This window comes from Lates calcarifer, unplaced genomic scaffold (assembly GCF_001640805.2).
Source record: "Lates calcarifer isolate ASB-BC8 unplaced genomic scaffold, TLL_Latcal_v3 _unitig_4223_quiver_1895, whole genome shotgun sequence".
Lineage (NCBI taxonomy): Eukaryota > Metazoa > Chordata > Actinopteri > Centropomidae > Lates > Lates calcarifer.
Window position 1 is genome coordinate 1 of NW_026116782.1, and position 16,046 is coordinate 16,046.

A 16,046-nucleotide genomic window follows, 5' to 3' on the forward strand; every position below is an offset into this window, starting at 1 on the left:
CGTAAATCTATTTTTAATTTCCTGCTCATTCAAATTTTTGCGGCTCTGTCTCTCAGCTGGAGTCTGCAGCTGCACACACTCCTGCCACATAGTGTAAACAAACGCACCAGATTAATGTGCATGTGAGGGTCTGGTCATTTTGAGATTCACTGGAGCTGTAATTTTCTGAAGTGAAATGAAACTTCAAAAATTTGACAAACTGTTGTTCCACAAAACAACACAGCTGACAGTTGGCACCTATTAGGAACAGAGCTAGGATGGGAGCACTGTTTGTAATAGGATGGTGTCACAAAAAACTGAAAAACACAAAAAAAATTTCAGGTGGTGAGGACACCCCTAAATTTCCTTACTCCATTTTGCCAGCAGCTGTAAATTTCCAACAAATACTACAATAAACTTTACAGGTGGTTCATTTTATAACTAGTAAATTATCTGGGAATTATTACTGCATCAAAGAAACTAGAGTCATAAAGTTGATCAAAACAAAACAAGTATCAGTCTTGGCATGAGTGCACAGACATCTTGCAGAGTTTCACAGAACATACTGACAAACATGGACACAATTTCACTTACACTGCAGATGGAGAGTGTAAGATCATGAGTTGCTGCAAACCACAGTTAACCTGTTAAGCCACACATATTAGTTTGTAGCACCATTAACAGACAGCACTTCTTAAGCATTGTTCATGGGGCTGTTGCTGCCTTCTGAAAAAAACACAGTGCAAATGTTCTCCTGTTGTTCAGAGGTTATAGGGTCTGAGGAGTGACCACCAGCAGAGTTGTCAGTAACAGGTCTTTGCCTAGTATGAACCACTGTCCTGACTCCAGGCCAGATCAAGCCACTCCAGATACAGCAGAGAGTTATTTTTGATGTATAAATCTAAGTTTAGAGACAAGTGGGAAGCAAACCTAGAGACACGTTGACTCATAGATCTACAAAGGCCTCAAAATTCAAGACTGCGATGTTGCTGAGATAAAGGGTGGATCAATACAATAAGCTTTGAGGACAAAGCCAAAGTATACTATTGGATTACATTTTCTGGCAAAAGAAATTAGACCTATACCCTTGAATTTTTAGCCATTCTAGTCCTGTGGTCGTTTGGAACACCACTTTGGTTTGACTATTGAGGAATTGTCATAAAATTTTGTACAGCCTGACTTTTCCTCAAGCCACTAACCATGAGATAAACATTTGTGGTTCAGAGTAAAATGTGTCATGGATCCATAGCCAGGGACTTTCATACAGACATTCATGTTCTCCTGAATTGTAATAATTTTGGTGAATCTTAACTTTTCATTTAGCACTATCATCAGGTGTAACTTTGTCCAATACTTTAAAACCAAATACCAAAGTAAGCTACTGCTCAGGTGTAGCCTTTTTTTATTTTTGGTGCTAGTTAGTTTATGTTTGCATGTTAACCAGTATTGGGCAGTAGCCTAACACATTAATGAGCAATGTTACAGTAATGTGATTACTTTTTTTTGGTAATGACTAGTGTAAGAGAGTATGATTTGATATTGAGTAATAATTTTACACTTACTTATCAAGTGTTGTTCTCTTACTTCAACACTGGGGCATTGGCTTGGTCACTGTTTAACCGGGAAGTTAGTGGGGTTTGGTTGGCTGTTTGGTCTCCATGTGTTCAGGGAAGAGATGGTGCTGAATGTGTTTGTTTGGCACTTGTGTGAGGGTGTGTGAATTCCATTGTGAAGACTGCTGTCTGTACTGAACAGCTAACATTAAGTTAGCTGTCAGTGGTCAGTATATCCTTCTGTGCTAGCATTTAAGTCAACGCAAAGCCACATATGGTTGTAGACTGTGACTGTTTGCATGGTTTAAATGAAAAAAAAATCTATTTTGTGAGCACCATAAAATTAAATTCACCTCCACTGTATTTGCGGTGGAGGCCGTTTCCCAAAGACATATACATATAAAACCTACTCTACTACTCTATCTACACAGTATAATATCACCAAATTAGGACATATTTATTATGTATAAACTGACCCTTTAATCACTTATAGTTAATCAAATTTTATCTAAAATTTTATTGTAAAAGGTAAAATGAGGAATGATGTTACTGTGTGTAAAAAGCAAAATAGCACTTACCCTTTAGCGCACTTACAAAGAGTGGAGAGACTCATTTACATGGCTTTGGAATCCCACACTCCTCCTTGCTCAGACCATAAGTGGTACAGTGATCAATACTTGCACTCAATAATGAAATTCCTTATTTATAAAACATTGAGGCTGAAAGGTGTCACATTACTACAGCCATCTGGTTTCCACAAGAGCAAAACAGCCAGCTGTTTGACCGTCCAATTTTGGTAAATTCTGTGAAGCCACCATTGGTTTACTCTCCCCAGCATACGATGGTTGCTGAGTCATTACTATGTGACCTTATCCACCTCCCAGCTGCTGTTTTAAACTTGAATCTCGGGAGTATACGGCTAACAGATGATGTACAAAGCCTCTGATCTCTTTTGAGCGAGGAAGCAATGATGCACTTCTTTTGCACAAGCGAAGCACTGCAGCACATCAGTGACTATCAACATGCTACAATCAGTAAGCCCACCGCCTCCGGAGCAGTGGTGTTCCACCTGCACACAATGAAGACGTCTCTGTCTCTCGGTGCAGCCACCGCGGCATGCAGGGACTCTTCAGCATTGACTTACATGGATGCATATCCCATTCAGTGCAAAAAACCTTCAACTCTGTACCGTCAGACAGTCATTTCCTCCGCTCAGTCACATGCATGTCTTTGTTGCATACCAAGTATCGGGACAGCGACTCAGCATCATTTTGATGCCAGTGCGTGGTTGCCTACTTGGAGCTCAATGGTTTAACATTTTCATTAGTAACTCGCCAACTTACCTGCGATTTCAGAGAGCAGTCAGGCGGTAGAAAAAAACAGAGGCAAGAGATGCTGCGACTACACACGGCGGCAGTCGAGCTGGCCCATATCGTAACCTAGTGAAGACACGCCACACAGCCTGCTGGATCTGCGAAGGATGCTCAGCATGAACACGTGACTCTGGAGGACAACCTGCCCATCTGAAATTGCTGATGGACGGCCAACAATAGCATGCTGTGCAAGCAGGTAAAATACATTATACCACCACCACTAGTACCACTAGATACAGACCGCATGCATACTACCCCACTCAAAAAATAGGACTGCATCTTTAATTACACATAGAAATACAGTTCAAATTCTTAGTATAATTGTCTATGCATAATGAAAAATCTATCTAAAGTTCCAGCTTCTTGTGCTTTGAGCAGAATTAAGGTGAAGCATATTGAATTATGCGTAAATAACAGCTAAGTACATTACTATGAAGATCAAGAAAAAATAAAGAGACAGAAGATTAAATACATTCATCCACCACTTTATTAGGAACACCATGAGTAGTTCTTCCCTTTGCACTCCAAACATCCAAACAGCCTGATGTCTTTGTGGCATGGATTCCACAAGATGTTGGAAACATTCCTTTGAGATTCTGCTCCATGTTGACATGATTGCATCACATCATTCTGCACATTCATGCTGCTAATCTCCTGTTCTACCACATCCGAAAGGTGTTCTGTTGGACTCGGATCTAGTGACTGGGTGGCCACTGAAGTACACGGAATTCATTACTACTAATTACTACTAATTCATTACTACTAATGCACCAAGTCATGTAATAAAGTAATAATTATTATGCTGGATGTAGCCATTAGTAGATGTGTAAATTGTGCTCCTAAAGTGAATGTACATGGTCAGCAACACTGTATAGGCTGTACTCACTGCAGCCTCAGGTTTCTGTTCTTAGCTGACAGACATGGTCTTGTATTGTGGTCCATCCACTCCCAGGCTGGATATGTTGTTCATTCAGAGAGGCTTTGCTGCTCACCATAGTTATAGAGTGGTTATTTGAGTTACTCTAGCCCTCAAGCAGTGTGGCCATTCTCCCCTGACCCTCCCATCAACAAGCCACTTATGTCCACAGAGCTGTTGCTTAATTGATGTTTTATTATTATTATTATTATTATTATTATTATTATTGTTATTATTATTATTATTCAGTCCATTCTAATTAAACTCCAGAGACTGAAAATCCCAGGAGATCAGCAGTTTCAGGAATATTCAAACCAGCCCCTGACCTGACACCTGACCTGTATCTGCATGATTTTATACATCGCACTGTTGCCTGATGATTGGCTGATTGGATAACTGAATGAATAAGCGAGTGTAAATGCATTCCTAATAAAGTGCTTGGAGAGTGCAAAAATGAAGCCTTGAGATGACTTTTGTTGTGATATGGCGCTATATAAATAAAATTGAATTGAATTGAAAATGAAGTCATCCAACACAGAATTACAGCTTCATTAATGTGGCCTCAGATATGATATAAAGGCCATTGTGTGCCAATATTTTGTTCAAGCACATTCATAGATGGACATAAACAAAAGGCTGGAAGGACTCAGACCCCCAGGGGTCCACACAACCCCAAATTCAACACAATTCACTTGTTTTTTGGTAATTTTAATAATTTCATTTGGACCTCAGTATCTTGATGACATCTGCATTGTGATTATTACACCTGATTATTAAACACTATTCTGCCCCTATGTGATTTTGAGGTACTGGTTTTAAAACCTCTCTTTTGGAGTGTTGTGGTGGTGTAATAGTTACTACATTTACTTACGGTGGTCACCATGTTCCCAGTTTAAGTCACAGTCGTTGTTTCATATCATTGTCCTGCTCACCTCTCAACTGTCCACCTTTTAATAACAATAATAAAAACTTTAAAATCTCTCAGTTGTATTGTGTATTTTACAGTCAGAATTACAATTACAAAGCTGTTGAGAATAAAACACTTGCACGATAAATATGCATTAGGTATTTATAAAAAAATAAAATAAGACAACAATAAGTTTAACTGTATACTATGTGTTTGAAGTGAATCCTTTCTCAGTCTTAGTCTTACCATACCTTGCCCTCTACTGGCCTCAAAGCTGCACAGCACTTATGAGAACCAAACAGCTCAATCAAGGAAGCTGAATCAATCACAGCTAGATTTGTTTTACTTTGCCAAATTAATGAATACATTTTGATGGTTATCACGTGGTATCAAGTTGTCACAGATGCAATCTAAGTGAAATAGATTTCATATTTTTTGACTGACATCTTTGCTCTCTGTTGGAGAGCTTAGAAAAAGGAAACAATAATGTGAGAGCCATACAATTTTATTATAACTACACATTCAAAGATTAAGTGTGATTTACAGAGATACAGCAGGCACCTACAGGAACACTGGAACATCTTTAGTTCCATGTGTCAGTTTGCTGTCACCATCAGTTGGATTTATGATAAAGGAAAGTTTGCATGTCCACACAAATTTTCCCAGATACTGGATCAAAAATATGAAGAAATTGCATTGACAGCTCTAGTCTCTGTTCAATCTCAACGTTTTGATCTTCGTCAGACTTTTTCCTGATTAACACATTTAACAATCCCAGCAACAGAAATGTACAAAATAATACACAAAATAAACAAACATATACAATTTGTAAATAATGTCAGCAATGTTAATCACTGTCAACAAAATTATCGGGGCACTGAAACAGGGAAGCCAGTCTGTACACTCGTGCATGTACCAACATGCAATATGGATTCATTCCACTAGAGGGTAGCCTCACCTTAAATATAAAGAAAACATTACCCATTTTAAGTGCTACTTGTATATGATGCACAGTATCTCAACAGAATTACCAAGAAGTTGATTAAAAGCGTATTATACTATAGAAATAAAAGAAAACATTAGAAGAATTTCTAGGAACAGAAAGAGTAAAGCCTCCCATGTCATGGAAAAATGCATTTTTACATTTAATCAAATTTGATGAATAAACATTTGTTGTGTTATTCTACAGATTAATTAATGGTCTGTGGTTGCCATACAATACATTCAAGATAGAAATTAAAGTATATATTATTGTGTAATGGTGATAGGAAACCCTGTTGATGTTCAAAGGCGTTTAAACCTGCAACACGAACATTCTTATTGTGTTCAGGTTTAGTTCCATTAATTAATTTAGATTTGATGAAGATGAATTATCTCTCAGGCCTGTCTCACATTTGAATTAACTTAAAGGAAATGCAGTCACTTGCTTCTGAGCTCGTTCCCTAATGTGACCTCACACAGACATCCTTGGGTGTTCTTACAAAAATGTCATTCTTTGTCATCCCGGTCTTGCCTCCTCCCACTCATCGTTTATTCCTGTCCTATCTCAATCAGGTGATGAGTACTAAAATTGAGTTCCATCTCTTGAGAATCCCACAGGAATCACATGACCCACAGGATTTCCAAAAAAAGTTAGTCTCTACAAGGCACAGGTTTTAATCTAAACCTTGGTGACACATGTGAGTGCAATGTGAAAATATCTCAGCTCCTATTCAGACACAAACACAAGGACACAAGGACACAAACAAGGCCAGTCTTGAATCTGCGACACTGTGGTCTTTTTTTCAGTTTATCTACACAGATGACACATGTAGCCTGTGTTCAGTAAAGTCTCCCAACACTGGTAGTCACCAGATTTCATTGAATGCAGTTACACTTTATGACTCAATAGGGAGAGTTTGAGAGGTGTACAGAGCCACATCTCAGCATTGTGTGACTCTTGACACAGGGTTAGCTTACTGCAGGTGCCTGTACACAGGTGATGGACATTAAGTTATTAATTCCTTCTCTGCTCTCTGTGCTGTTTACAATTGCAGTCAGAAAGACAGACAGACAGACACACACACACACACACACACACACACACACAACTGAGACCTAATTCTCTCTATATTAACAATTCGGAAGTTCAAACATTCTGCAGATGCTGATCATCTGTCTGATATTTATATATATAATTTCTTCAGTGTTTTAAGTCATTCCAAAAATCCAGCTTTGGCTATTCATTGTTTGCCTTTAAGATGACTCTACAACATGTTTGTGCTCTCTGCTTTTTCATCTAATGCACTTAAGCTCCCAGCTCCAGTTTTACATTTTAGCTTCCAACTTTTGCTTCTGGATTTAGCTGTTTTTCATCTGCTTCTGTCCTTTTTGGTTGCTAACTACTCCTGCATACTTTCTGCTACAGAAACCATTCAACTATCAAAACATTTGATTTTTTAAGAATATGTATGCTTATTCAACTTTTTTTTGTTTATCATCTTAGTGGTGGAGCCAATTGAGGACCAGTGTGTAGGATTTAGTGGCATCTAGTGATGAGGTTGCAGATTGCAACCAACCAAACACCCTTCCCTTTCTAAGTGTATAAGAGAACCTATGGCCTGCAGGTTATGTAAAAATGCAAAAGGTTCTTTCTAGAGCCAATGGTTTGTCATTCTGAGCTACTGTAGAAACATAGCGGTGCAATAGAGTCCCCTAAATTCTACACACCAGTCCTTTGAAAGAAAAAAAAGTTTATCCTCTGTATATACTCACTAACATTTTAAGTAACACTTAAGTCCCCATATTTATCATTTATGATCAGTATATAAACACGTAATAAATAGTTTATAACAGACTATAATGAAGATATGTAGACGTAAGTATTTATTAATGTATATGCCATATCCTGCAGTATAAACAGATATGTTGAAAGCAGGAACAAGCATGAATGCTGAAACCATTCAACAACTTTTATTTATTAACTTTTTAATTTATCTATGAAATCAATAAGCCCACACAACATATGTCCATATTCAAGTATATCAAGAGTCAGGCTAATATTTTGTTATTACATATTTCATACTCATCTTTGTAATGATCAGACATTATCCATCCATCCATTATCCATATCGCTTATCCATTAAGGTTCGCGGGGGGGCTAGAGTCTATCCCAGCTGACATTGGGCAAGAGGCAGGGTACACCCTGTTTGGATCGCCAGTCCAACACATATAGACAACACATATAACAAGCATTCACACTCACAGTCACACCTACGGGCAATTTAGAGTCACCAATTAACCTAACGTGCATGTTTTTGAAACATTATATCTATGATAAATTAAAATAAAGCATTCTCAAGGTACATTAGCAGTTTTCAGAAACAGCATGACCTTCCCTGTTGTTTCTTGTCCTTTTTTTATCTATAGATTAAGAATTTTGAGTAAGTAACTTAATATTACACATAAATCCTGGTGTTTTTATAAACATGTCTGGAGGAATCGTAAAATCTAAAAATACTTTGAACAATCTCATCGCCCTCAAAATTCTTATATTTCTATATAGGCTACTCACAATTGTATTTATTAGGGTCTTTTCTCTTAACAGAAGTGTACAAACATGCAGGAGTATATAGCCAAAAAGTAAAAAATATCAACAATAAAATAATGATAATAAAATCATACATTGTGTGCACAGCAACCATTGCTCCTCTCACATCTGCTCACAACATTTTTTTAATTGAAAGACCAGTGTACAGGAATCATATCTACAAACTTGTCATACTAGGTATTAGGAAAATAAAATAATATTTTTTAAAAAATAAAAGTACGTTAACAAAAAAAAAAAAACAGCTGCTGTTCACCCATAACAACATATATATATATATATATATATATATATATATATATATATATATATATATATATATATTCCACCACCCAAAAGTTTGGGATCGCTTGGAAATTTTCTTGTTTTCCATGGAAACACACATGAAATTAGTCTGAATAGGAAATGTAGCAAATGAACAGGGCATGTTGTCATTGTCAGAGTTGGAAATAATGATTTTAATGGAAATTATGAATGTGTTCGTCAAACTTTGCCTTCACCAAAAAAAAAAAAAACCTCTTATTGCAGTAATTACAGCCTGGCAGACCTTAGGCATTCTAGCTGTCAGTTTTTCAAGATAATCTGATGAGATTTCACCCCATGCTTCCTGGAGCACCTCCCACAAGATGGATTGGCTTGATGGAGTCTTCCTCTGTACCATACGGTCAAGCTGCTCCCACAAGAGCTCAGTAAGGTTCAGATCCGGAGACTGTGCTAGCCACTCCATTACAGTCAGAATTCTGGCTAACTGCTTATTCTTTAAATATTGCTGACACGTTTTGGGTCATTATCCTGTTGTAGTATGAAATTAGCCCCAGTCAAGTGCTGTCCACAGGGTATGGCATGGCGTTGCAAAATCTTGTGATAGCTTTCCTTCCTCAAGGTCCCTTCCACTCTGTACAAATCTCCTATTTTACCACCTCTAAAGCACCCCCAGATCATCACGCTGCCTCCACCATGCTTGATTGATGGTATTGAGCACTGTTCTTGCATCTTTTCATTTGTTCTGCGTCTCACAAATGTTCCTCTGTTTGATCCAAAGACCTCAAGCTTGGACTCATCTGTCCACAACACCTTCTTCCAGTCTTCCAGTGTCCATATCTGTGCTCTCTTGCCCACTTCAGTCTTTTTATTGGCCAGTCTGAGATATGGCTTTTACTTGGCAATTCTGCCATGAAGTCCAGCATCCTGAAGTCACCTCTTCACTGTTGATGCTGACACTGGTGCTTGAAGGGTACTATTTAGTGCAGCTAGTGTTTAACAATAAAAGAACAAAAAACAAATGAGAGGAGAGAGAAAAAAACAAAAAAAGACCAAAACAAAAACAGAATAAATCATTAAAAAGCAAGTCTAAACCAGAGGTTAAAGTAGTTAGAAGAAGAAAAGAGAATTGAAAAAGGCTAATATAGTTATTAAATATATGATAATAGTAATTTAGAATAAAGTTATTTGTCTTCCAAAGAGGGGGAGTGGAGGTGGATTAAAATTAATCCTAAATTAAAAAAAAAAAAAAAAAAAGGAATCACAAACATGCAGGAGAGAAGGTTTTGCATGGACCATTAACATGCAGCCTGGCTGATTTTATTTATATAGCAGTGTTCAAGAGCAGACATTATAAAATGTTAAACAATAAAAGAACAGAAAACAAAAGGCAGGAGAGAGAAAAAATAAGACCAAAACAAAAACAGAACAAGTTTAAGCAAGGGGTTAAAGTAGTTAAGAAAAGGCTAATATAGATAATAATTATTAATAATAATAATAATAATAATAAATAATAATAATAATAATAATGGCAATTTAGAATAAGGTAATTTGTCCTCTGACGAGTAGTGGTGGTGGCGGGAACATTAAAAAAAAAAAGGAATTACAACTATGCTAGATAATTGCATAAAATAATAAGCATGGGGAAAAATTGTGTGCATTGTCTGAAATAATAAAATCTAAACAAATACAATAGAATTAAATGGAATCCAGTCCCATTAAATCTAATATGATATGTACACACCACTGTCTACATTAGTGGGGAGCAGGTGAACAGGGTTAGGTTATTGGGAATCAACAACACAGAGAGCCTGTCATGGTCATCACATTTCTTAAGGGAACTAAACTCCTGTGCCAAGTTCTTGTCAACTGTTACAGATGAGCAACAGAAAGCATCCCAATTGAAAACATCACAAACTGGCATGGGATGTGCACAGCACAGGACAGCTCTGCAGTAGGTTATTTAAACTGCCCAGAACATCATTAGCAACCATCTACTGAGCATCAGTTATATCGGTGAGGTGATATACCCACCCCATCCACAGCCTGTTCACCAAGCTGCTGTCTGACAAGAAATACAGAGGTGTCCACTACTGTGCCAAAAGACTTCAGACCAGTTTCTTTCCTCTGGCTTTGAGATTACTGAATTCATCCTCCACACTATATAACGATGTTTTTAATTATGTTTTTGTTTTTGTTTTTTGTTTTTTTTTTGTGAGACGCATACAGACAATAAAACATCTGTAATTTCATTATACAATTGTATGATGCATAATGATGATTAGATTGAATCTTGATTTTGTAAATTGGGTCCTAGAATTATGTTTATTATGTTATTGGATAATTGATGTTTGAATTAAGAATACATTGGGACTGTCCAGAAAGTTAATGGCAAGAGGTATATGTGGTAATAGCAGTGTGCAACAGATGTGGTCTAAACAGTCCTGACCAAGTTATACAGCTGTACTGTTGAAACATCATAAGAGGATGCATCATAGTATGCTGTAGCAACTTGACTACCAGTGACTTTAACCTGCTTCAAAGGTTCCTATGTGGATTTAAAAATCACAGAGCTGCTCTCAGTATGAACAGTATGTTACTGGCTGCCTCAGGAAAACCCAAACCATCCATAATGTTATCAGCTCACTCACTGCACTCTCTCTGTTGCCATGTGGAGAACACCTGGGACCAGACAGTAAACACACACATCATCAACGAACGAACCAGCGCCCCATCAGTGAGAAATTCTCACCGTATTTTGCCAGCTTGGTGCGGGAGTAGGTGCGCTGAAGTTGCCGGGAACGCCGCAGGCCACAACACCTCCGAAGTTCGTGTTTCTTGTCTCTTTTTCCAATCATGTTCGTGACGCCAAATTCTTGTTGTATATTGGATAGTGATCATGTGAAGATGATGAAGAGATGCTTGTGTAAAGAAGTTTATTACAAAGAAGTCCAGCATCAAATCAGGCACTGCAGTAGCCTGTGAGATGATCAATATGGATCACTCTTTCTAACAGCTCTAAACATCAGTATATATAGGTTAGTTGTCTTCATGTTCTATAGCGAGACGTCTGGATCTCACTCAATGACCTCACTTTTCCAAGAAACAGAGAGGAGGGAGAGAAGGCCCCCTTCCCTAACACTTAAATGTTTATGTTCACGGCTGTTAATCTTAAAATCATTTTGTTGACAAATAACACTGACATGTAAGAATTAAAGAAAACAACAATAATGCCAGATAATCAGAACACAGACAGAAAGCATTTGGCTATTATTATTCAGCCTATCAATGTATTGTAAAAGCATTGTCCTCCACTGATAAATAATTTCTATGGGAAAAGTGAAAAAAAACAAGGTTTCAACCTGTGACTTTCAACTTGTACAAAACCTAGAAGTCATGAGCATACAGGTGGAATATATGCAGATGAAAGAAGAGCACAAACTAACAGGAAAAATATCAGTACCTGGAAAGCATTGGCACTATGTTAAATCCAAGTCTTTGAGGAAAGTGTTCAGTCAGTTATTAGGAATTTTATCCAGTCCTGGCTTGACAGAAGAAAACACTATGTTGTTGAATAATCCTGCCACTACAACTACATGATAGTGAATCATGTGGGAGTGCTGTTTAAATGGATGTGGGTAGATGTCACAACATCACCAGTTTGAAGGATTTAATCACAGAGCTTGACTCCACAAAGAGATAAGAGAACGTCTCATCCTTGGCTTGTATCCTCCAGGTGTTGCATCTCTCAACCTATCTGAGAGAGACAGTAACTATATTGACATCCAGAGTGTTGATCTATGTGTACTGATTCATTTGTATTGATAGCTCTTATAGTTAGACTATGTTTAATTATAGCACACAGTAGAATAATGTGTGTAACGTGATAAATGGTATACTAAATATGATGCCTTGTAAAATAAATAAAATTATTTTTGACAAAATAATGAAGGTTTTAACTATTCCTGCTGACATTGCTTGCATAGTTAATTTTTTATAGTCTATTTATTGACCTATATCTTTACTTCAGATCTTCAGGTTTACAGTACAGGTAGACACATCAGTATCATATCAAACACCCACAGAAGTCAGCTGTTTTTCATATTAAATTCAGCTAATTGCAGTGAAATGCTATATTCTTCAAAGGTAAATTCTGGATGGTGTGTGTGTGTGTGTGTGTGCGTGTGTGTACGCACGCGCTTTTGATAAAGACAGGAGGAGAGCCTTAAGCTCAAATTGTTCATTCAATGAGCGTTATATTTCTCTATGAACTGTCTCTAGCCTTAATGAACTGAGTTTTATCTCCTATGTTGCCAGAATAATTAATACCATCTGCAAATAAGATAGTTACCAGTACTTATTGAATCGACATACGTTGCTTGGCGTAGATACCCACGTTACGTGCTGCGGGGACTGAATAGGCAAAGTCAATGTTGACTGATTAATTAAATGTTAATCAACGACCAAAACTCTTCCACCGGAAGTATCGGCACAGTTTTATTTTGTATTTTTGCGTGCATTTCCAGTCCAGACAGTGGTGCTAAGTGGTGCGAAGAAACACATGCACGTAGACCATAATCCCTAGACAAAACTACACAGAGTGGGTGGCGTTCGTGTTTTTAACTTTCCTTAACAAGATTATAAGCAGTAATTAGTTGAACTTCTGCTGGAGTCTTAAATCCTCTGGTGAGTGTTTACCAAGTTTTTGCCTTACTGTGCTGGCCTTACATAGCTGCGTTAATTTATTTCTATACAAAGTGATTAGTTCTCTGGGTAAAAATTAATATAATTTTGCATTATTGTGTTGTATATTGGATAGTGATTATGTGAAGATGATGTGAAGAGATCTCTGCTGACACTGTCTGCTTGTATAAAGAAGTTTATTACGAAGAAGTCCAGCATCACATCAAGCACCACGGTATCCTGAGAGGATCCAATATGGATCTCTCTCTCTGACAGCTCTAAACATCAGTATATATATATATGTTAGTTGTTTTCATGATCTATAGGAAACATCTGGACTTCACATTTCCGAGAAACAGAGAGAGAGGAAGGGAGATAGACCCCTCTCCCTAACACTTACAGATATATGTCCACAGCTATCAACCTAAACGTGACCCTCAAAATAGAAAAACATATGTAGAACTTCAGATACTACAGTTGCCTTTGGAATTTTGTGTTTTGGTGCTGTTTTGTGATATTGCAGATTGCTTGTTACAAAAAACAGAGTAGAACTTGAGTTAAACTATCTTAAACTACAGTAGATTGAAGGAAAATGTTTTTTTGCACCTCATATTGTTGTGAAAGCGTGTTAGACATTTTAGGTCGAAGTTTTAAAAAGTTATAATATGCAAGACTTCGCAAACACCCTTCCTCCCCGTCTCAACGAGAGGCAAAGAGAAAGAGAAAGCAGTGGTGGAATTGAGAATGAATGCAGGCAGGGAGCGGCAATAAAGGGCAAAGCAACGGTTATCCTACAAAGGACAAATGAACACCCGCACTTGATCCGCACGCATAATCCGGCGGGAAGATGCCAACAAACACAGTGTTAAAAAATCGACGTTGACTCTGGTTCTGAGAAACGAAACTAATGCAGAAGTGCCCAATACCACTGAGGGCCGCTAGGAGCTGGCTCCAAAAAATGCTCTAATAGACTCCAATTGATTTATTTTCTTTGTTTAAAAAATATTTTTGTTGACAAATAACATTGACATGTAAGAATTAAAGAAAACAACATGCCAGATAATCAGAACAGACAGAAAGCATTAATCAGTTGATAATGTAAAAATGTTGGGATACATAAATTCAATGTTTTGACAGCTTTCCTGTCTTTAGAATATAGGATCAAATTGATGTATTATTTGAATTCATAAAAAAAATAAAAAAGATGATTCATGGTTAGAAAATTTAGATTTATGGATTTGTGATTTTGTAATAGTAATAGGATCAAATTGATGATGTAGTGTTGATTTGTCATGGAAGAAGGGCATGTAAAAAGGCTGAACATTACCATTTCATAGGAAAGTGAGAACTCAAAATCAATAAATTAGGACATAAATATACAGACATGTTGCCAAAAAACTGAAGAGAACAGGACCAAAATAGATGATAAATATATTCTGGAACTAGCTGACTAAAAGACAAGTCCACGTCAGTGTCCTTTTTATGTCTTTGCAGAAAAACCCTGGAGGCATAAAAGCAATGAATCATATTGAAAGTCACTTCCCTGACCTTATTTAGATTAGAAGACAGGCACCAAATTCTCTTCCAGTCCAGATCTGAAGTCAGGTTACGCAGTAAGAAATTATATTTGGACAGAGAAATAAAACATGTATATCATGTTTATGAGGGTTTTTGTTTGTTTGTTTGTTTTTGTTGTTGTTTTTAAGAAGGGAAACAGGTCTGACCAACATCAGTAGCAAGAGGATCCAGTGATAGTAAACACAGTTCAGAAACTTCTGAATACAGCAGCACAACAGAAGGGACTGCATCAAAAACTAAGGCATATTCCTTTGATGCTATAACAATACCATACTTTAAAAAATTATATACCATATTATTAATAGTATTAGAGGTCTGTTTGTTTACGTAGGTAAACCTTACATTTGGAATGTGCCCTCTGCTTTGTTTAAAAATATTCTCCTGCTGAGGGATAAATCTATTTGATTATTTTTTCTATACCTTTATAATGGGGTTAAGATTCAAAGAACAACTAGTGTCTTGGTTTTTGTTAGTAACAGTTCTGAGGTGACAGAGTCTTTCACAGGAATGTTAGAAATATGGGGAATGTTGCAATTTTTAAAAATAAAGTGGCACTGTCAGCTAGCTGATTAATCGTGATCTCATTTTTAGCCATTGTGATACCTTTCAAGGGACTAAGTTTAATGTAATCAGTGAGTAATTGAGCACAAATCAGGAACAAGAATAGTGAGACTGACAGCCCTCTCTGACTCCACGATTTAAGTTAAATCTAGGAGAGGTCCCTGCTTTTTTTTTTTTTTAATTTTTATACATGGTTTTAATGTCTGCCCAAAAGTAAAGCTTGAAAAACAAGATCAAACAAATCTGTATTCTGTGTCAAATGCCTTGTAGAAATCTCTGATTAAAATGAACTATCTTCATTGCAGAGATCAGCATAGTCTTTGAGTCCTGATGTTTTTAGATATAAATGTCTATGCCTCATAAAACCAATTAGGGTTTCATTCAATAATGTGGTCTAAAAGGGCTCCTATTCTCTTAGCAAAAATTTGTGCTAGGATTTTTCAAAGAAAAAGAAGGCAGATTGACGGCCAGTTGTTAAGTCAAAGCAGATCTTTCTTGGGGTTTGGAATAAGTTCTTGAGATAAAGTGGGAAGGGAAGTTGATTTTAAATGCTTTCTGTATATACACCATAGAGGAAAGGGGCTAACTGATCTGAAAATGCTACATAAAATCCAGGAGTTAAACCATCTACCCCTAGAGATTTGTTGAG